This window comes from Pelophylax lessonae (assembly GCF_965119305.1).
Source record: "Pelophylax lessonae genome assembly, chromosome: 2".
Taxonomy (NCBI): Eukaryota; Metazoa; Chordata; class Amphibia; order Anura; family Ranidae; genus Pelophylax; species Pelophylax lessonae.
In genome coordinates, this window is record NC_138769.1 from 378,618,576 (window position 1) to 378,641,945 (window position 23,370).

Consider the following 23,370-nt stretch of genomic DNA (forward strand, 5'->3'; position numbering starts at 1 on the left):
AAGAGGACACAGTTTTAAATTAGAGTGGCAAAGGTTTAAAAGTAATATGAGGAAGTATTACTTTACTGAGAGAGTAGTGGATGCATGGAATAACCTTCCTGCAGAAGTGGTAGCTGCAAATACAGTGAAGGAGTTTAAGCATGCATGGGATAGGCATAAGGCTATCCTTCATATAAGATAGGGCCAGGGACTATTCATAGGATTCAGATATATTGGGCAGACTAGATGGGCCAAATGGTTCTTATCTGCCGACACATTCTATGTTTCTATGTTTCTATGTGACACATGTCAAACATAACCAAAGAAAATTCCAGGCTCAAATCACCAACCAGCCTGCAAAAAAATGAAATATCCTGTCTAACAGTCTGCTTTAAAGACAGGGTTTTAGTTTGCACACATTTGCAAACACATGCGTAAGCTGCAGAGCCATTTCATGGCACCCCAGTATTATCTGCAGTCTAATAATTTTTAAGAGCCTCCACAGTGGAAACCCTTTCACAATAATGGATAGATAAAGGGCAGGTAAGCCTGGAGGGAGCCCATCCCTCCTTAAAGGAACAGGGGCGCACCGAACATCCAATGGCACAATGGTAGCAAAGGTGTCCAGTGCGTCCCCTCACCAGTATTCCAACAATACAAAAAAAAATAGCCACTGCTTCCACCTATAACTGGCCTTCGCAGCAAGACATTGTAAAACATGTTAAAGACACGACTTGTTCATGTGTTTAAACAATGTAGGGCAATAAGTGCATGAAAAATCTGACATGCTGGTTGTACCCAAGTTGATCAATCGATCAACACGGGTTGAATTAGCCTGCCCATACATGGTTTAAATCTCCGCTGGTCCCTGCTGAACTGGCCAAGATTCAAACCATCTATGGCTGGCTTTAGAGTTGTGTAAATCTCAGGGCTGGATGGTTAGAAAAACAAATCCTTTGACAGGTAAAATGGCTCTCATTTATTTATTTTATTTGTGTATTTAGCTCTTTGCCTGGAGATAAGCTAGAAAATTAATATTTAAAGGATAGATATTGCCTATATGTTAGGGTCTGCTGATGCAAAGATTTGGTGGTCACTATCCCATAGACAGTACAGTATTCATTGTCATTGCATACTGCAAAAGAAAAAGTAAGACATTAGGGCGAGACAGTAGAGATCAGATATAGATCTAGAAACAGTCATGTCTGCAGACATCCCTTGACTGATCAATCTTGGGCAAAAACACCAACTGCATCAATAAATTTTCCCAGATGATTGCTGTTTTCCATCTACATCTACACATTTATCTGAAATGACGGTGCATGTAAGTGGCAAGATCTTTACCAATAGAGATCCTATGGTGGTTGGTCTGCTTACTACTATCTTACACCTATGACTAGTATTACGCAAACTATAGAAAGTTCCATCGCGAAAGCTGATCCTTTTGACATTAGTGTTTTCCTAAGCTCTCCTTTCTCATTAGAGAAAGTAATTCTGCATAATCCTGAAACTCCTGGTGACTTAAAGCAAAGATTTGTGCTCATCACAAAGCTATTGGCCTCCTTAGATCATGCTAAATTACCTCCTAAATCACTTTCAACTGCTATTGTTATTATTAAAGCACAGTTCAAAGCAAAAAGAAGCCTTAGCAAATCTTTGAGTATCTCAACCTATTGATCCTTACCTTGGATTAGTAATTGGGCAACAATAGACAGTAAGATCTGCTTTGGCTGTTTGGGTGGGGAGGTTTGCTTTGCTTACACTACGAAGGCACATCTCTCTCATTCTGTAGTGACACGTTTCCCTAAGAATAGATTTAACAGAATAGCTGTCAGATTTTGTAAAGAAAGTTTGGCATGTAGAACACAGTGAAAGAGAAATGCTAACACTTCACCCGAAGAATAGCACCTTTCAAAGCGGAATGTCATGATACCTGCTTTAAGAAAAAAAAAAACTCGATCTGATGTTTTTTTGAAGGGTGAAAGAAGAATATCTGCCTTTATCTACAATTTAAACAGTGGGGTATATAAATATTAGCATTTGTAGGACAGCCGGCTGAATAGCAAGAACAGTCTTCAAATGCTTGGTGATTTTTTCCAGAAGAAAAGCAGCTCTTTCAGTGTTTTGTCAACATTTAAAGTGTCATCAAATGGTTCTCAGGGCATTACATCAATAGGAAGTTTTTCATTATTATCGTTTTATTCATGTTTTACTTTCACTGAAGATCATAAAGATGACATCAAGATGCTTGGAGATTCCTAGACAATCTCGTTGATTGATTATAGTGTGAGTGATGGTTATTGATTGGTGGATATGAACAGTGCAACATCTATAATGAGTGTATACTGGTCAAATTTGGTAAAATTTTAGAATCATTAGTGATCTATAACCACTTGACATCCGAAAGATTTACCCCTTTTCCTGACCTGGCTATTTTTTTGTGATATGGCACTGCATTGCTTTAACTAGCAATTGCGTAGTCGTGCAACACTGTACCCAAAAAAAAATGTATGTCCTTTTTTCCCACAAATATAGCTTTCTTTTGATGGTATTTGATCAGCTTTGTGGTATTTATTTTTTGCGCTATAAACAAAAAAAGACTGACAATTTAAAAAAAAAAAAACATTTTTTTTATTTTCTGCTGTAAAACAAAAAATTGATAAAATGTAATTTCTTCATCAATTTAGGCTAATATAAATTCTGCTACAAATTTTTGGTAAAAAAAAAAACGGATAAGCATATATTGATTGGTTTGTGAAAAAGTTATACCGTCTACTATTATTAATTAATTTATTTATTTACTGGTAAAGGCGGCAATCAGTGACTTATAGCGGGACTGCGATATTGAACCCTCTATGGCCGGCCTAAACCACATTCATATATACACATAATTTGGCCATTTTAGACAGAAGCCAGTTAACCTACCAGCATGTCTTTGGCATGTTGGAGGAAACTCATACAGAAACAGGAAGAACATGCAAACTCTAGGCAGTTAGTACCGTGGTTGGGATTCAGACTGACGACACAAGTGCTGCTAGGCGGAACTGCTAACCACTTAGCCACTGTGCTGCCTAATGAATACTATGACAAAGCCAGATACTTTGGCCTCTTTCACACGGCGTTCCGTATGTCCGTATATCTCCCCATCCGTTTGCGGGTGATATACGGACATAATGCATGTCAATGGGATTGCGGATGTCAGCGGATGACTATCCGCTGACATCCGATTTGTGTCCTTTCAGTTCTGTTCCGTTTTTTGGAACGGAACAGAACCCTATTTTTCTTCCATTTAAAAAAACGTAACGGACGCAAAATTGGATATCAGCGGTGTCATCAATCCCATAGACAAACATTATGTCCGTATATCATCTGCAAACGGATGGGATGATATGCAGACATACTTGTGTCATCCGTGTCCGTAAAAAAAAAAAAAAAAAGTGCCGGAGCGGATCGAAATACGGTCCGCTCCGTGTGAAGGAGGCCTTACACTGCTTTAAAAAAAAGAAAGAAAAACTCACACACACATTTAATGCAATATTTGATATAGAGCTACAGTAATTTGAGTGTTTTTTTATCTGCTTGGAGCTCACCTTTAAAAGGTTTGAATATCACTTATAGTTTGAGTATCTCTTAAATGGAGTTGATTACTATACTTAGTTGTTTATATAGTACTAGCTGTGCTACTCAAACCCCCAGTATATCACTGAACACAACTCTTTCCCAACAGACTTGTCTTGTTCAGCCTTAGCCAACAAATGGTCAACCATGCAATCATGTGATTTCAAGTGAATGTACTATTGTTTTCCCTTAAAACCCAGCACTGGAGGTGTCAAAAGAACTCCTCCCCATCTCTGTCTAAAAGCCTAATCACCTATTGTCAGCCAATGTGACAGTAATGTCTATGGATGCACTGGCTAGTAAAGATGTCATCCTCTAGTGCCTATGACCTTCTTAAGAAGTAGATTCTACTATGGGACATAAGATCAATGCCCTATGTTAAGCAAAGGATTAATTGTTCTTCAAGAGACTTTTTGCTGCATAGATAGGTCTGTTCTTGACTTAGGTCATCCACCTCATTGAACAATCGTTCAGTCTTCACTTTGTGTTCTCGTGCTGTGCAGACTTTTGCCCTCATACTTGCAACCTCAGGCTAAAAAAAAAAAAACGTATTGCTTCTGAATCTATTGTTATCTGCATTCTCAACAATTTAGCTCTGTTTTCAACATAAGATTTATTTTTGCATTGATTACTTTAAAAAAAAAAAAATAATCCCATAACATTGCTAAAGTGTGAACTGAATAGATACGAATTTCGGATTTTGTGATATTTATAGGTGTTGCAATTTCTGATTCCGCCAGTGTTTTTTTGACAGTAGAACGAGAAAAGAGAAAAAAGAGAAACAAAATACTGAGAAAAAAAAAGAGAAAAATTGCACCAGGGCTTATACATGATTTCAAATCTTAGCACTGTAGTTAGTAAAATTGTAGAAGTATACCTGGTGGTGAATAGCACTTCTGTGAGTTCCTACTGCAATCAGACCATCCCACTGCTCATATATAAAAAATCCAAGCATGATTGCTTCACTAACCACCTGTCCTCTAAGATCATATGCCGGAAGGTGCGGTATCACCCAGGTGCCACTTACGGCAAGTGGGGGTGAGACTGAGCAGTATTGGGTGGGTGGGTGGGTGGAGATGGAGTGGGTGAGAGACAGAGCAGTATTGAGTGGGTGCCGAACGGAGCGGTATCACCCGAGTATCACTTATGGCAAGTGGGTGAGAGATGCAGATCTGCTAATGTGGAATTGCTTATACGTTTTGTACATATGTGAGTGGCATAATCAATAACATATCTAAACTGAATTATGCTATGTGACATCAATTTACCCTTACATGAGCATCACCACCTAATGGTTGGAGAAGGAGAAGACTAGTCTCGGACCCTGACATAGGATGTACAAAATATCGGCCCATATTGGCCGATACCGATAAGTTGTGACCAATATATCGGTATCGGCCCTGAAAAAACCATATCGGTCTATCCCTAGTATATATGTACCTGCTATTACCTTTTTTCTGATCCTGACTCTAGCTGGATTGTCAAGTGGCCAGATGACTCTTGAAATCTGACAATGTCTGTGGATCAACTACCTGAACTTCCACACTGCACAATCAGAAGTTGGGAGACAGAGTAAGAGGTCTGAAACTAGGCCAGAAACTCTCAAACCTCAGGTGAATGCTGACCCTTTAATTGCCCCAGCAATGGCTGCTCCCATATATTTGTACTGACTGGTTTCTTTTAAAGATGTTTTACTAAATTAAATGAAATCCCATTTGAGGCCTAGGCCACCCCTAGCACAATGCCTTGAAGGATTAATAATGGGTGGTGTTCTCCTCTCCCTTCTCCTTTAGGGAGGAGCTTTGGGTCAACTGGGGCTGAATGCCCAGACCAAGGGGAGCCCTGCCACTCCACTGCTCTCACTGGAGGGGCGCATATGGATGTGCATGGTAGAACTCATGTTTATTCTTTTTTCTCTCTGTACCTTTTCCCCTTTTTTTCCTCCTCCTTTTCTCCCCCTTCTCCTTTCTACCTCTCTTGTTCTAACTGGTTCACCCGCCTTTACTCACTTCTTATGTTCATTGCATTGTTGCTCCTGTGCATACATTGTACACTTGTTAGTTGGAGGCCAGTTTACCCCCCTCCCCCTTGATTTCTGTATTCCCCCTTTAAGTGTTATGTATATTATGTCGTGCCTTTTTTTTTGTTATTTGTTAAATGCAGAAATAAAGATTATAAAAAAAAAAATCCCATTTGACAGAGAAAAAGTTATCCTTAACTCCAATGGTTTTTTGAAGAAAATACAGGAGCAGAAAACAATGCAATGGATGTACAGTTATCACAAAGTTAAATAGGTGCTTTTGTGAAACTACCAGGTCCAGGAGACACCAGGTCTCCCAGTCAAATATTCCCATGCTCAGGTAAAACTATTGTGCTCTGCCCTTTGATGAGGTTTAAACTAGCCATTCATGGACTAATATAGTGTCCTATCCGCAATGGCCAGGGTCCTATTCATGCCCTGGCCATATATTATACAATTTTCTTGTACAATTTTCAAACCTAAACAGTTTTAATTTGTATGTAATCAGACAGTCCCTTACACTACATAGTTGAAGGTACATCTAAAGAAAATTGTTTAACGTATGGCTTACACTAGTCCCATTACATGACTTGCCTGGCATCCTCTTTGACCCCTCATTTGAAAGACAGAGGGATTGACCCCTTCATGCTGAGATTATGGAAAAATCCTTGATCACTCACTAGTACTACCTGAAGAAAGTATCGGTATCTATTTCTTTAAACATCTATCTAGAAGTATTGCATATACAGTACATATGAAAATTGCGCAACAACAACACCTTTTCTTAGGAACAGCACCAGTGCTTAAAGTGTATTTCCACCTTTGCAGTCAAATTCAAGAAAACACCACTGTATGTCTGTTAGCATACCTAAAAAAAATATAGGACTCTATAGGCAGGTCGCTTTGCTTAGAATAGCTAGCAATGTGCAATTAAGGGACAGATTTTAGGGACTGACTTGTTTTAAAACTTTTTAAAAAAGTGCATCGATTGGTGCAATGTACTACCTGAACTTCAAGATCTTAACCACTTCATAAGCCAAATCTGACATTTCTCACACCTTCTCACAGACGTAATTTCCGGCGTGGAGCCACGCAACGTCTCTTCCGGTCGGGCTTCCTGGATTCGGTGGAACGCACGCCAATTGCGGCGTTCCTGTTTGTTTCATTTGCGATTTTATCCTTTCTTCTTGTGAGTATATTTATTAAACTTTGGGGGACAATAAAAATATTGAACGTATTACACTATTGGCCCCTTCTTTTCATTTATATATATCTGGATATATGATCCTCATCCCATTGGAGTGATCCCATCAGAGGCACTTCCTATACTTTGGAGGAAATATTGGAGCTCGGACATCACAAGTCCCATCAGATTACTACAAACGCTGATATATCCACAGTGTGGTGAGTAGGGGACCTGGAGGGTCACTCATGAGAGCACTTTGTATATCTGGACGGATCTGCACCCGAGCACCTTTATTTATTATCTGCACCGAAGATTAAGATTTGTACTTGAGCATTTTAATTAAATATATTTATTAAAAGAAAGACTTTATACAGCATTTACAATATTGTTCGTATAGAAAATATAATATTGTTTAATCATTATTTATATATCACACATTTTCTCTTGCTAGCGCTGTTTTAATATATTTTTACACATGTTTTTCCAATAATTGTTTTGGATGCACAGCAGCTGCACATCATTTAATATTGCACTTTAAAAGAATTTTCCATTCACATGTAGGTGTTGAGCGCTTTTATAAGTTCAGTTTTTTCACATACACATGCACTGTTACTGTAAAAATGACACTGGCAGGGAAGGGGTTTGAGAAGGAGGGGTTAAGTGTGTCCCTAGGGGTGTGATTCTTACTATGATTGGATGTGGCTTGTGATGTAGCAGCACAGATCTACGGTCCTACATAGCAGGACCGTAAGATCTGTGCTGTTACACAGGGGAGAATAACAGGCGGCTTTGTTTACATTAGCCGCCTGCCTTTCTCCCGGTGTAACCGACCATCGCAAGTAACTGGCGGACATCGGGTCCGTAAGCGATCGGGAGCGCGCCTCCATCGGCGCACTCTCGCTCCCTAGAGCCTCACAGGCTAGCGACGTAGTACTACATCACTTTGCCTGTGAGGGGCTGACTGCCGACGTAAATAGTTGTTAGGCAGTCAGCAAGTGGTTAATAGAACAAGCTGAAGTTGAAAGCTGATTGGCTACCATGCACAACTACACCAGATTTTGCACTCTCCAGTTTTAGTAAATTACCCCACAGTACTGCAGTGTTGAAATGTGTACAGACACTATTTTTAATATGGGAAAGTTGGATACATGCCATTTAGTGTGTTGCAATGCATGCGTAATAAAAACGGGCCCTATGATAAATGATTCCCAGAGCATTATGGGGCAGTGTGACATAGTTTGCATTGAGGATCTGTTTGTCTGGTTCAGGCATTTGGCTGAGCCATTACATAGAACTGCTTCTTTCAGCACAGCTGAGAATAATATGCAACTAATGATGTGAAAAGCACACTAGAGCTACACCTGCTGGCTGTAGAAAAGACTACATTATATCAATATGTAATGAACTATTATAAATGTGTTTATTTAGGTCCTCATCATAATAAACAGAGAAACAAAATATGTATATAAACACAAGATACACGGATTAGCCATAACATTATGACCACCCACCTAATATTGAGTATGGCCCCCTTATGCTTAAACAGCCCTGACCCATTGAGGCATGGACACCAAATTAACATCCACATGAATGGCAGCACATAAGGTTTCCTAGCAGAAAATTGCCCAAAGCATTACACTGCCTCTGCCAGCTTGCCTTCTTAGGACCCCTTCACACTTGTGCGACTTGTCCTGCGATTTGGGACTGCAAAATCGCATGGCAAGTCGTTCTCCATTATTTCCACTAAGTACAGTTCATATTTGTGTGACTTGAAGTCTCACCGACTTCAAAGTAGTCCCTGCACTACTTTGGCCTGATTTTAATGCGTTTTGAGGTCCAAAGACATAGGCATTGCTTCAAGCGCAGTCAAAATCGTGGCAACAAAATCGTGGTAAAATCGCACGACTTTTAAGTCACACAAGTGTGAAAGGAGCCTTATACTGGATCCTGGTGCCATCTCTTCCCCAAGTAAGTGACTGGCCAACCACATGAAAACCTGACTCATCAGATCAAGCCACCTTCTTTCATTGCTCCATAGTCCAGTTCTGATGTTCATGTGACCATTGTAGAAACTTTTGGCTGTGGACACGGGTCACCATGGGCTTCAAAGCCCCAAACATAACAAACAGCGATGCCCATTTTTTTCTGCTTTCACCACATCAACCTCATGGACAACATGTTCACTTGCTGCTGAATATATCCCACCAATTTTCAGATGCCATTGTAACAAGATATTCCCTTTACTTGTCAAAGGTCATAATGTTATGGCTGATTGGTGTATTGCCTAGAGTTCAACTATAAAGAGAAAAATCAGCAAGTTATTTTCCAATGTCTGTGAGCACCATTCGATTTTTTAATGGTGGTTTATTTTAAATTACCACGTTTTTGAATCTTGGTTAATTAAAAATTGCTTATTTCAGCACAGCTGAGAATGATATACAACTAATGATGTAAAAATCACACTAGGGCCCCTTTCACACTGTCCGCTCCGTCGTCGGACTCGATCCGCCGATCCCCGCTGAGCAGGCGGACGGGAGCTCTGTCTCCACGCTGTGTGCAGAGACAGAGCTGTCAGGTCTGGGAGATCGGATGAGAACGGACCGCCTGTCTGTTCTCATCCGATTCCCATTCGATCCGAACCGCCAGACGGATGGAAAATAGGGTTTACATCCATCCAGATTTGACGGACAGGATCGGATCGGATCGGATGGCAGCGGGTGTCAGCGGACATGTCTCCGCTGACATCCGCTGCCCCATAGAGATGCATGGGGCATCCGTTCAGATCCGCCTGAAAAACTGACAGGCGGATCTGAACGGTCCGCATGTGTGAAAGGGGCCTAAGGGTTTTTCCGCTCGGCAGACTCTGGTTTGCTCAGCGGGGATCGATCCGCTGATCCCTGCTGACCAGGAGGATGTCAGGTCCATCTCCGCTTACTTTGCAGACACAGACCTGTCAGATCCCCGCTCTCCTCTATGGCAGATCAGATGAAAACGGACCACCTGTCCATTTTCATCCGATCATATCTGATCCGATCCTCCAGACGGATGGAAAATAGGGTTTCCATCCATCTGGATTTCATGGACAGGATCAGACTGGATAGCAGCGGGTGTCAGCAGACATGTCACCGCTGACATCCGCTGCTCCATAGAGGTGCATGGAGCATCTGATCAGGTCCGCCTGAAAAACTGACAGGCGGACCTAATCGGAAAGCCCGTGTGAAAGGGCCCTAAAGCTACTCCTGCTGGCTAAAGAAAAGACTACATTATATTAATATGTAGGAAATTATTTTAAAATTTGTCTTTTTAAGTCTTCACCATAATAAACAAAATAAAAAATGTGTATAAAACCACAATATATTCCCTTTAGGGTCCCTAGAGTTTAACTATAAAGATCAAAATCAGCAATTTATTTTCCAACATCTGTGGGCACCAATATATTTTTTTAACCTTGGTTAATTTTAACTAACCAAATGTTTAGCTTTAGGCCCCTTTCACACAGGCGGACCGTTCAGATCCGCCTGTCCGTTTTTTTGGCGGATCTGAACGGTCCCCCCATGCATTCCTATGGGGCATCGGATGTCAGCGGAGACATGTCCGCTGACATCCGACCCGATCCGATCCGTTAAATCTGGACAGATGGAAACCCTATTTTCCATCCGTCCAGCGGATCGGATCGGATGGGATCGGGTGAGAACGGACTGACGGTCCGTTGACATCCGATTTCCCCCATAGAGTTGCATGGGGAACTGTCAGCTGTGTCTCCGCACAAAGTGTCCTCCTGCTGCTCAGCTGAGAAAAATGGACTCCGTCCAATGGACGGAGTGTGTGAAAGAGCCCTTAAGTTTAAGTTCAGCTGAACTCGCACGATTTCGAACCCACATTTCAGTGTGAGTTCAGGGCCGATTTGACAGACACCTGTGCGGATTCCTGCATTAATGTCTATTGAAATCACCCCCGAAGTTGCCAAAAGTAGTACAGAAACTACTTTTGGGAATTGGAGTGATGGCGCAAAGTCAGGGTCGCACCGATTCAGGCAGTGCCATTGCGGGTAATAGGCTTCGATTTGGCATGCGATTTGACATGTCAAATTGACCCGATGTAAACGGGGACTTAATTTTGGTTAATTTAAAATTGCTTCTTTCAGCACAGCTGAGAATGATATACAACTAATGATGTGAAAAGCACACTAGAGCTACTCCTGCTGAATACAGAAAATATCACATTATCTTAATATGTAATGCCCCGTACACACGTTCAGATAATCGTACGACTTATCGTTCGCATTTTGTTGCATGATACTAACATCGAATTCAACAATGCGTACAAACCGTATGATTTTTGTCTTACGATTCTGGAAAAGCTTCACGGTTGCTTAGCTTCGTATCAGATGGTGCAAAACAAAAGCAAAGGCAGCCAGGCTTTTTCCGTGCTATTTTAGTGTTTCTGAGCATGCACGGTCTTTGTCGATCGATTTTTAGCGGACGCATACTGTACTGATTAAACGATTGTCATTTGCGAGGATGTCGTACAACAGAAGTTTTCCTGTTTGTCCCTTCGGATTTAGTTGGATGAACTGTCGTGATCGGCTGTCGAAAGCTGTGTACTAACGATCAGATTATCGTGCGATGAGGCCGAAAGCGAGTTTTGTCGTACAATTATCGGAACGTGTTTACGGGGCATTAGAAATTATTTTAAATATGTCTTTTTAACCACTTAAGCCCCGGAGGATTTGGCTGCTAAACGACCAGGGGTTATTTTGCGATTCGGCACTGCGTGACTTTAATGGACAATTGCGCGGTCGTGCGACGCTGTACCTAAACGAATTTGGCGTCCTTATTTTCCCACAAACAGAGCTTTCTTTTGGCGGTATTTGATCACCTGTGCGATTTTTTGATCACGCGCTATAAACAAAAAAAGAGCGTCAATTTTGCAAAAATAGCAATATTTTTCCCTTTTTTTTATATGAAATTCCCCCCAAAAAAATAAAAAAAAATTGCAAAAAGCGTATTTTGATTGGTTTGCGCAAAAGTTATTGCGTTTACTGACTAAGGGAAAGATTTTTGTCATTTTTGTTGTTTTTTTTTTTAACGCGTAATGGCGGCGATCTGCGATTTTTTTTGCGGTACTGCGACATTGCGGCGGACAGATCGGACCCTTGACTGACATTTTTGACACTTTTGGGGTTACCAGTGACATTTCTACAGTAATCAGTGCTATATATATGCACTGTTACTGTAAAAATACACTGGTAGTGAAGGGGTTAACTTTATTTGAGAGGGAGGGGCTGTGTGTGTCCCTAGGGGCGTGATTCTAACTGTGATTGGCTGTGGCTTCAGCTGTATGCAGAGTGATCAACAGATCTACATAGTAGATCCATATGATCAGCTCTCATACAGAGGGGAGAATGACAGGCAGCTTGTTTACACAAGCTGCCTGACTTTCTCCCTCTCCCCCGCCGATCGCAGAGTGGCCGGCGGACATCGGGTCCGCCGGTCACACGCGCGGGGGGGTCCGTGACCACGCAGGAGCGGGAGCGCGCCTCCGGCGGCGCGCGCTCGCTCCCTAGACCCTCACAAGCTAGTGACGTAGCCCTACGTCACTTTGCCTGTGAGGGGCTGACCGCCGACGTAGATCGGCGTGCGGCGGTCGGCAAGTGGTTAAGTCCTCACCATAATGAACAAAGAAATAAAATATATATAAGGGTCCATGTACACGGGACGCTGGAAATGGCCGTTTAGGAGCAGTTGGGTGTTTTTTTCAGAAGCCCCTGAATGCAGCTCCATGTTATCTTATCTGTCGATGTACACATGGTCGTTTACAGTCATTTGCAGGCAGTTGCGTTCAGGGACTTTTTTTATAACGCAATTATTTTCGTTCGAACGTGTGTTTCCCAGCGTTTCAAACGCAGAAACACGGCCGAACGTGACTAAACGTGACTGAAATTGATGAACCTACGTTCAGCCACGTTATACGTTTTTTTTCTTCCATTCAAAATCAATGGTTCCCTATGGGAGCCTATTGATTTGAATGGAAGTTGCACCGCAAGTCGGATCCGACTTGTGGCGCGACCTGCACTGTGAGAATCTTGAGGGGGAACTCCACACCAAAAATGGGAAAAAACTGCGTGGGGGTCCCCCCCAGGTTCCAAACCAGGCCCTTCGGGTCCGGTATGGAATTTGAGGGTAGCCCCACGCCGTTTTGGCGTGGGGTCCCCCCCAAAATCCATACCAGACCCTTATCCGAGCATGCAGCCCGGCAGGCCAGGAAAGGGGAGGGGACGAGCGAGTGGCCCCACCCCCCCTGGACCACACCAGGCTACATGCCCTCAACATGGGGGGGTGTTGTTGCTTTGGGGCAGGGGGAGCTCTGCACCCCCCACCTCAAAGCACCTTGCCCCCATGTTGATGAGGACAAGGGCCTCATCCCCACAACCCTGGCCGGTGGTTGTGGGGGTCTGTGGGCAGGGGGCTCATCGGAATCTGGTAGCCCCCTTTAACAAGGGGGCCCCCCAGATCCCAGACCCCCTCCCTACTCATTCACCACATAAAAGGCAGTGTATGGAAATAACGACAGGAGACGTTTTGGAAAGTTTATTAAAAATCTTCATCCGGCTCTTCGGGGTCTTCTCCTCTCCAGGGTCTTCTGCTCTTTTGCTCTCCGGGTCTTCTGCTGTCCTCTCTTCTTTTCTTCTCCTCTCCGGTCTTCTGCTCTTTTGCTGTCGGCTCTTCTTCTTCCTCCGGTCCTCCGACGACGACGTCTCCAGTAATTATGTCGGTCTCCGGTCTCTGCAGCTTATTATATAGCCATTGGGGGCGTGGCCCCGATGACGTCATCGGGAGGCCCCACCCCCTCATGTCACAGATTACGTCATCGGTGACACGAGGGGGCGGGGCCTCTCGATGACGTCATCGGGGCCACGCCCCTAATGGTTATATAATAAGCTGCAGAGACCGGAGACCGACATAATTACCGGAGACGTCGTCGGAGGAGGACCGGAGGAAGAAGAAGAGCAGAAGACCGGAGAGGAGAAGAAAAGAAGAGAGGACAGCAGAAGACCCGGACAGCAAAAGAGCAGAAGACCCCGGAGAGGAGAAGACCCCGAAGAGCCGAATGAAGATTTTTAATAAACTTTCCAAAACGTCTCCTGTCGTTATTTCCATACACTGCCTTTTATGTGGTGAATGAGTAGGGGTACAGTGTAAACCATACCCATTCACATAGGGAGGGGGTCCGGGATCTGGGGGGCCCCCTTGTTAAAGAAGGCTTCCATATTCTGATGAGCCCCCTGCCCGCATACCCCCACAACCACTGGCCAGGGTTGTGGGGATGAGGCCCTTGTCCTCATCAACATGGGGGCAAGGTGCTTTGAGGTGGGGGGTGCAGAGCTCCCCCTGCCCCAAAGCACCAACACCCCCCCATGTTGAGGGCATGTGGCCTGGTGTGGTCCAGGGGGGGTGGGGCCGCTCGCTCGTCCCCTCCCCTTTCCTGGCCTGCCGGGCTGCATGCTCGGATAAGGGTCTGGTATGGATTTTGGGGGGGACCCCACGCCGTTTTTTCGGTGTGGGGCTACCCTCAAATTCCATACCGGACCCGAAGGGCCTGGTTTGGAACCTGGGGGGGACCCCCACGCAGTTTTTTTCCCATTTTTGGCGTGGAGTTCCCCCTCAAGATTCTCACAGTGCAGGTCGCGCCGCAAGTCGGATCCGACTTGCGGTGCGACTTCCATTCAAATCAATAGGCTCCCATAGGGAACCATTGATTTTGAATGGAGGCAGAAAAACGCTGCTAAAAGCAACGTGGCCAAACGTGCAATAACGCAAATGGAAAAAGCTACTGAAAGCACGTTTAACAGCTGCTTTTTCCCGACGTCAGAAATAGCTTTGCAGGACGTTTTTTCTAACGTCCCGTGTACATGGAGCCTAAAACCACAATACCAATATCAGTTGTGCTGCGCTACAAACTTTGAAAATTTCTACAATACACAAATAATAATAATACTAATTGTAGCACTTTTTAAAGTTTGTAGCGCAGCACAACTGAATTTTGATTTTTTTTTTTTTTCAAGAAGAATTTTGGTATTTGCACAACACTTTTCTATGAGATGGGGATTAGTGCCTGCAGCTCCACACTGTGATTGAGTAGGTTTACACTCCATATACATAGTAGCTCGCAGTCCCCCGTTGTATGTATTAAACCACAATATATTCCCTTTAGGGTCCCTAGAGCTCAACTAATAAGAGCAAAATCAGCAATTTATTTTCCAATATCTGTGGACACCATTACATTTTTGGTTAACCTTGGTTAATTTAAAGTTTCACATAGTGGCAAAATAAATTTAATTAAGTGCTGATATGAAAAGATAACTTTTGTGAAAGTGTGTCCAGGAAAACGTGATGAGCGATTATTGAATATTTATAAATATGGCGTAAAAATTTCAATTAGCATGTTTTTACAAGCCAACAATAAGATTCAGAAAGAGTTTATTTAGTTTCGCTTAGCTTGAATCTGTGTCCACACAGACAGAGCTCTTGTCTATTGATCAAACATTGAGTGGTAAACACAAGGCACAGCTTTGTTGCTATGTGTGAGATCAGGTGGCCCACACTGTTCAGCTGGAGATAACAGACTGTGACAATGGCTGTGTGATTAAATGAGGCTAGTGTGATTGGGAGCAGTTAGATAGGCAAAAGGGACAGAGAGGGAAGCCTCCTAATTGGGAGCAGCAGTGTGCTGGTTCTCTCTGCTCTTTTGTCCCCGGGTGAGGGGAGGTATTTTGTCCGTCAGGCAGGCGTCAGGCGCCGGCTCCAGGACAAAGGCTTGTCTGCTGCCAATATGGCTGGGATTTCCAACTGCCCACCCTTTTATTTCCCAGCAGTGCTTAACCCTTCACTCTTTTTTGCTCTTTGAGAAACTAACAGAGGCCTGAGTAATGTCCCCTCTGCACTCAGGATTTACTAGCAACAAAAGGTGTTCTATAATCCCAGACAGCAGTCTAGCTGCTACAAGTGGGATCTAAGTGTGTCAAGAAAAAACGTCATTGTGGTCTGCATTATATTTCATGTTTGGTACATTAACAATGATTGAAAATGTGCCTTTTCACTAAAGTGTGATGGATTGTTCACCCTGGTAAATTAACTCTGGGAAAGGGCACTAATAATTTGAATCTGCTAATTAATTGACACAACTAACTTCCCTTTGCAGTTAATATTATGCGCAGGACTGCACTATACTAGACCAAAATGAAAGGAGATAGGAATAGGTACATTAGTTATAGGTTTCTGGGTACAATGTAGTTATAAAAACATGTAATTGCTGCACAAACTATGTTATCATTTAAAGGAGATCTATTGTCACAGCATACAGTTTCATTTTATAACATCAGCATTTTAATAGCAATAGAAACAATAGTTATTATTGGCAATCCAATATAAGGTGACTTGAAAATTCTCCTTTCATGTTGTGAGTTCTGCCTGTCTGCTGGCCATCTCTTTCCACATCTTCCTGGATTCCCTGCATGCTTTGCAACCTCTCCTCTGATGTTTACTTACAATTTCTAAAGACCATACGTTGGGAGAAGGGAAGTCTCTTGTTGCCCCCTATAGGCACCTGATTGCATTACAAGTTACTACACTGCACTGTTTCAGTGTGGGCCTTAGCTCGTCGTTAGTTATAAAAACATATGTCATAGCTGCACAAACTATGTTATCATTTAAAGGAGATCTATTGTCACAGCATAGAGTTTCATTTTATAACGTCAGCATTTTAATAGCAATAGAAGCAATAGTTATTATTGGCAATCCAATATAAGGTGACTTGAAATTTCTCCTTTCATGTTGTGAGTTCTGCCTGTCTTCTGGCCATCTCTTTCCACATCTTCCTGGATTCCCTGCATGCTTTGCAGCCTCTCCTCTGATGTTTACTTACAATTTCTAAGGACCATATGTTGGGAGAAGGGAAGTAGCACCTCGCTTGTTGCCCCCTATGGGCACCTGATTGCATTACAAGTTACTACACTGCACTGTTTCAGTGTGGGCCTTAGCTCATCGTTAGCTGGAGGCAGATGAACATACGAAGCACACTGGCACCACGGTTCTAAAGTAGAAAGAAAAGACAACCGCCCATGGGACTTTAAATACAAAATAAAATGCAGTATTTATGGCCTACGGTACCCACCTCATTTAAAGTCCCATGGGCGTTTTTCTTTTCTTTTTATGTACGAATAGGGATGGAGGTGTGTTACCTATAAAGCAGCCTCAGACCCTGCTCTCTTTTTCATGGTTCTAAAGTAATTCTCTCACTTATCACACAGATCGGACGTCCAATTTATTTAGGCCAGAAGTTCCTTTGGCCAACTCCCTATTTAGTGATTTACAGAAGATGCAAGCCTAAATCCCCTGCAGCAGGACTCTAAGCATTTTGAGAAAGTCATATAGAATATGTTATACACTTTACTCCACCAGTCTTTGTACATCTTCACTTGACACTGTGACTTGCACACTCTGCCTCTACTGGCTACTGTTCCTTCTGTATTCTTTTTTACACATCCCTTAACCATAAAGGTTGCATAGAAGTTTTTTGGTACTCACTAGGGCTGCCACCTCATTCCTTTAAAATCAAACACATATTAACTACACAGGGTCCAGGGCTATATTTATGCATATGAGGCACAAGGTGAATTTACTTACCACCTTAATAAGTCACAGAACCTGTGTAAATAATGTGTTCCGTTTTAAAGGAATGACGTGGCAACTCTAGTACTCACATAATCCCAAGAGTACAAACAAATGGCCACTGCCCCCACCTATAACTGGCCTTTGCAGCAAGGAGCACATAGAAGGGTGGCACATGTCAAACAAAACCAAAGAATATTCCTAGCTCAACTTACCGGCCAGCCTGCAACCAACCAAATTATCCTGTCTAACAGCATGCGCTAAAAACAGGGGTTTCGTTTGCACACATTTGCAAATAAACATGTAAGCTGCACAGCCACTTCAGGTTTGATTGGTTGTGGGCTGGTCGGTAAGTTGAGCTGGGAATTTTCATTGATTTTGTTTCACATAACCCCAAGGGTTAACCTGGAAACACTTCTTCCAGTATGAGATTGCAGTCTCTTCATAACCCGGAGCGATAATCATGACCTCCCTCCCAGATCTGTATATTACACCATGAGTACGCCATTTAAAATATGATTTGTCCCATTCAGTATTTCAAATGAGGCAAATGTCTTGTTTTATAATAAGGTTTTTTTATTTTAAAGAATTTCTTCACATGTTACATGAATCCCAGTAACATAAGTCCATAATTCAGAGAAATAACACATGCTTCTCTGGCTGTGTAAATAACAATTTAACTTCTGTCTGGGTGGCCCCTGGAGCCCTGCCCCTGTGGTGCGGTCCATACCATTCTGGAACCCTGACGCATGTTCCCACTGGAGGGTGCTGCGCGTGAAGAACAGGATTTACAATATCACAGGTTCAACCTGCTGGCTTCCTATCCATGGACCCACCACAAAGCACCCTTTCCTCTGTATATATGTCCTCCAAGGGGCAGTGCCATGAATACCAGGGAGAGAACATGACTCATGCATTAACTCCCTCCTCACCAAGGATGGCTGAGAACATTACCTACAGCCCATTGGAATAGTGCAAACCGGAGTATGTAAAAACCATACATAACATAACACACATATTTCTGTAGGCTCCTGCCGACACTCATATCCCATGGTACCCAGCTGCCTGCAATAAGTGATTCCTGTACTGACTCCACCTTCTGAAACTCTCCCTTTTAGTACCTTAGTTAATTAGGCAGGCTCTGTGAATTCTGTGACACGGCAGCAAATATTCACGACAATTTAATTCCTTGTTTCCAAGAAAGTCAGTTTACACCACAGTGTTACTGAGGTGTGCGGTGAAACTATACGCAGTACTTTTTTCAGTGAAGCAGGTTGCAGCACAAACCACTGCATTGCAGCGGTGCTGCAGTGAATAGAATTTTATAGAAAAGTGACTCATGACATTTCTATAAAGTTCTGTGAATAAAAGTAAACAATGTGATACACCAGGATCGGCACATTAACATTGTGTCTCTTGACATATTCAAATTTACATCCTAGTTAGGGATGATGTTCAGATTCGCTACTACCATAGGTTTGAGGCAAATCCTGTGGGTTTGAGAATCATAATCCCAGCAGGGTTATGTGTACATATTAGAGATCGACCGATTATCCGCAACAGAGATATATCGGGGGCCGATATGCACTTTCCCCGATATATCTGTATCGGCCTTTGGATTCACCGATATTGCTGATATTTCTGTGACATCATTCCGTATGTTGCACGGACACGTTCTGCCTTCTAACACCGCCTCCCACGCCTGCACGGCCCAGTGCGCACTGCACTAAAGACGGCCTCCCACGCCTCACACAGCCTCGTGTTACAGCCAGCTGCAGTCCGGTCGGGTCACGCTGCCAAAAATCCATCCACCCACAGGCCCTGGCCTTAACCACCCACCACAACAGGGTGCCAGTCCAGCGAGCAAGCAACCAGCCACCCAGATGACACCAAGCCAGCAACCCGCCACCATGACCAGTGTTCCAGCAAGCCAGCTACCCGCCACAACAGGCCAGGGTGAGTGAGTGACACCAAGCCAGCCACCCACACAACAGGGTGACCCCAAGCCAGCCCCCCACCAAAGTGTTCCAGCAAGCCAGCCAGCCACCCCAGTGTTCCTGCAAGCCAGCCACGACAGTGTTCCTGCAAGCCAGTCAGCCACCACAGTGTTCCAGCAAGCCAGCCAGCCACCCCAGTGTTCCTGCAAGCCAGCCACGACAGTGTTCCTGCAAGCCAGTCAGCCACCCAGGGTCGGTGATAGACTGTTTTACGCCCTAGGCAAGATCAGCTACTTGCGCCCCCCAAAAAAAATAAATATAAAGGGAAGGGGTTAAAAACTGCTCTATGTCATATCCAGTGACCCTGATCTGATGGTTCCTCCATGTAATGCTGTCATACCCAGTGATCCCAATGTTCCTCTATGTCACATCAGGGGTCCCTGATGTTCCTCCATGTCATACCCGGAGACCCTGATGTTTTTCCATGTCACACCTGGGGACCTTGATGTTCCTCCATGTCACACCTGGGGACCTCAATCCCCCATGGCACACCCAGGGATCCCAATTCCTCATGGCACACCTGGTGACCCCAAACCCCTGTTACACTTGTGACCCCTCTCCCCCATGTCACACCTGGTGACTCAGATTCCCCTATGGCATACCCGGTGACCGCAATTCTCTTTCACACCAGGGATACTCCATGTCACACCCAGGGACCCTGATTCCCTGTTCTGGGGACACTTACTGGGCAGTATGAAGAGAGTGGCCTGCACTCTGCCCTCCTTCACCATGATCCTGCTGATTCCTTCTCCCAGGACGCTCCTCTCCTGGACCACAGTGCTCACCACAGCTCCAACAGCAGAAGCAGCAGTCGGAGAGCTCTGCACCTCCTTCATCACCAACATCCTCAGACCATTTTGTTGCCTCATCGCTTCTGCTCCAGTAAAGGTGCCACTCTTCAGTGCCTAGCTCCGGCTCAAGTTCAGCTCTTCTCCACTCCCTGCTTAATACCAACCCAGGGAAATGAACGGCTGCCCACCAGCTCAGATTAGAGAGTCAATTCCCGCCCAGGGATTAGGCCGCTCATCTCCAGACGAAGAGGATCATTATGCAGCTAGCACTCCGGTGGGCTCCTTTCCTGCCCCTTGGGGCTCCCCCAACAATGGTGGAAAGCCAGGGCCTAGTAGTTCTGCCACTGCCCCAGACACCTGGCATCTTCCTCTGTCCCTTCTTCCTCCCCCACTGCCTCCCCTTTCCTCAGCTCACAATGATCATTCATGATGGAGCGTGAGTGCTGACTCATGGCTGCGCCCCTAGTTGGCAATGCGCTCTAGGCGGCTGCCTAGTTTGCCTAGTGGAAGCACCGGCCCTGCAGCCACCACAGTGTTCCTGCAAGCCAGCCAGCCACCACAGTGTTCCTGCAAGCCAGCCACCCACCACAGTGTTCCGGCAAGCCAGCCACCCATAACAGGGTGACACCAAGCCAGCCAGCGACCACAGTGTTCCTGCAAGCCATCCACCCATAACAGGGTGACACCAAGCAAGCCAACCAGGCACCACAGAACTGTTCCTGAAAGCCAGCCACCAATAACAGGGTGACACCAATCCAGCCACCCAGCACAGTGTTCCTGCAAGCCATCCACCCATAACAGGGTGACAACAAGCCATGTTCTGCTTTCTGCATTATAATGTTGTTCTACTTAACTGGGAGTATTGAAAAGAGTAGTGTCCACTCCAATCCACTGTCTAGCTGTTGCCTACCTTTTTTTCTAGCAGTTTTGCACTGACTGCTGTAGTTGCAGTGAGTGCCCTACTGCAGAGGTAGTCCACTGACTCCAATCCACTGTCTAGCTGTTGACTTGATTTTTTTCTAGCAGCATTGCACTGACTGCAGTAGTTGCAGTGAGTGCCATACTGCAGACAGAGGTAGTCCTCCAATGACTCCAGTCCAATCCACTGTGACATGAGTAGCTGTTGCCTTGCTCTTTTTCTAGCAGTTTTGCACTCACTGCACTGCATTAATTGCAGTCAGTGCCTTACTGCAGAGGTAGTCCTCCACTGACTCCAGTCCAGTCCAATCCATTGTGACATGTGTAGCTGTTGCCTTGCTCTTTTTCTAGCAGTTTTGCACTGATTGCACTGCATTAGTTGCAGTCAGTGCCTTACTGCAGAGGTAGTCCTCCACTGACTCTAGTCCAATCCATTGTGACATGTGTAGCCGTTGCCTTGCTCTTTTCCTAGCAGTTTTGCACTGATTGCACTGCATTAGCTGCAGTCAGTGCCTTACTGCAGAGGTAGTCCTCCACTGACTCCAGTCCATCCAATCCACTGTGTATGTGTATTTTTTGTGTAGCTGTTGTTGTTGCCTAGCTTTTTTTCTAGCAGTTTTGCACTGACTGCACTGCAGTAACATATTGCAGTGAGTGAGTCCACTACTGCAGCACTTTATTATGCATTAATGCACAATCAGATGACGTGAAATGCAAAGCAAATGTCCCTGCAATTGAAGTTTTCATATCAGTTTTTATGCAGTAAAGGTGTAAAGAACAAGTACTTCATGATAAAAATGCTAATAAATAAAGATTCACATGTTTATTAAGAGATTTGTGTCGAATTTTGTGTTTTCTTGGGAAAATTTCGGCCAATGTCGGCCGATAGCGATATGCGATTGACGAAAAAAACAATATCGGTCGATCACTAGTACAGACACCCAGGAGAATTTTTTAAACATACTTCACTGTATGGCCTATTTAGCTTTGGCCAGTAAGCTTAGAAGGGCCAATAAGGGGGTTTTTGATTAAGACAACCCCTTCACTATAAATGTCATCACAGAACAGTCATAAAAGATTTACTAAAACTGGAGCACTCTGAATCTGGTGCAGCTGTGCATGGTAGCCAATCAGCTTTTAACTTGAGATTGTTCAGTTAGGATTTGACAATAAAACCCAGAAGCTGATTGGTTTCCATGTACAGCTGCCCCAGATTTTGCATGCTCCAGTTTTAGTAAATCTCCCCCATGGTGTCAGCAAACTGGAAGCTGTTACAGGGAAAGTACAGGGAAATCTGACAAACAGCAGGATACAGTAAGTGAAGGTGATAACCCCTGTCAGTTTATATTTTGTCATCTGCGTCCCATTGGGGAGATTTACCTTCCCTTCCTGTCCCATAGCCAAAACAGGAAGTGAGATAAAATACCTGAAAATGAAGGGAATTCATTGAGGACCCCCAGGTCACCAGAACTAGTGTCCCTATTGAAAGATTTGCCCTCTATTACCTTTCTGGGGACAACCCAAAATTAGGGTTTTCTTTTACTATCACTTTTGATGATAACGGTAAACAGTACAAACAGAGATGGTTAATTTCCCTATTTAGGGCACAGAAAGCAATAAAAACCTAATAGGTGTTCTAATGCATCTCTCTACTCTACCAAAAACTAAAAAAAATGTTTTGCCTTTAGTTATACTTTAATTCTGAATGTTAGCTCTTTGGGGATTTAACTCATTTGATGCATTTTTTTTTATTGGCTAATTGTTTTGTCTTTCATTTTTCTTTTCTGGTTGATTTGAAGTCAGCAGTCACTTTTAGCTGCTGCCCTGTTGAATGCAAACTTTTTGTTTTTTTGCTGCAATGCTTTCATTAAAAAAAAAAAAGTTTTGTTTGCCTATTGCTATTTTTGAGTTTTCCTTTGTTTGGGGGTGGAATGTGGGATAATGAATCTTTTATGCTCAAAGTGTCCTTATTTTAGGTTAAAGCAGTTGTAATGTCAATATTTTAAAAAATAAAGTAAAAAAGAGGTTTACACTTACCTGCTCTTCGCAATGGTATTGCTCAGAGTGGCCCTTTTACTCCCATTTCTGTGGTTTTCCACCTCTCCTCCTCTTCTGCATGTGACCCATAACAAGCTGTGTGCTATGGGGGGCACACGTGTGGGAGCACTCCTGAGCCAGGCTGTGTGTGTGT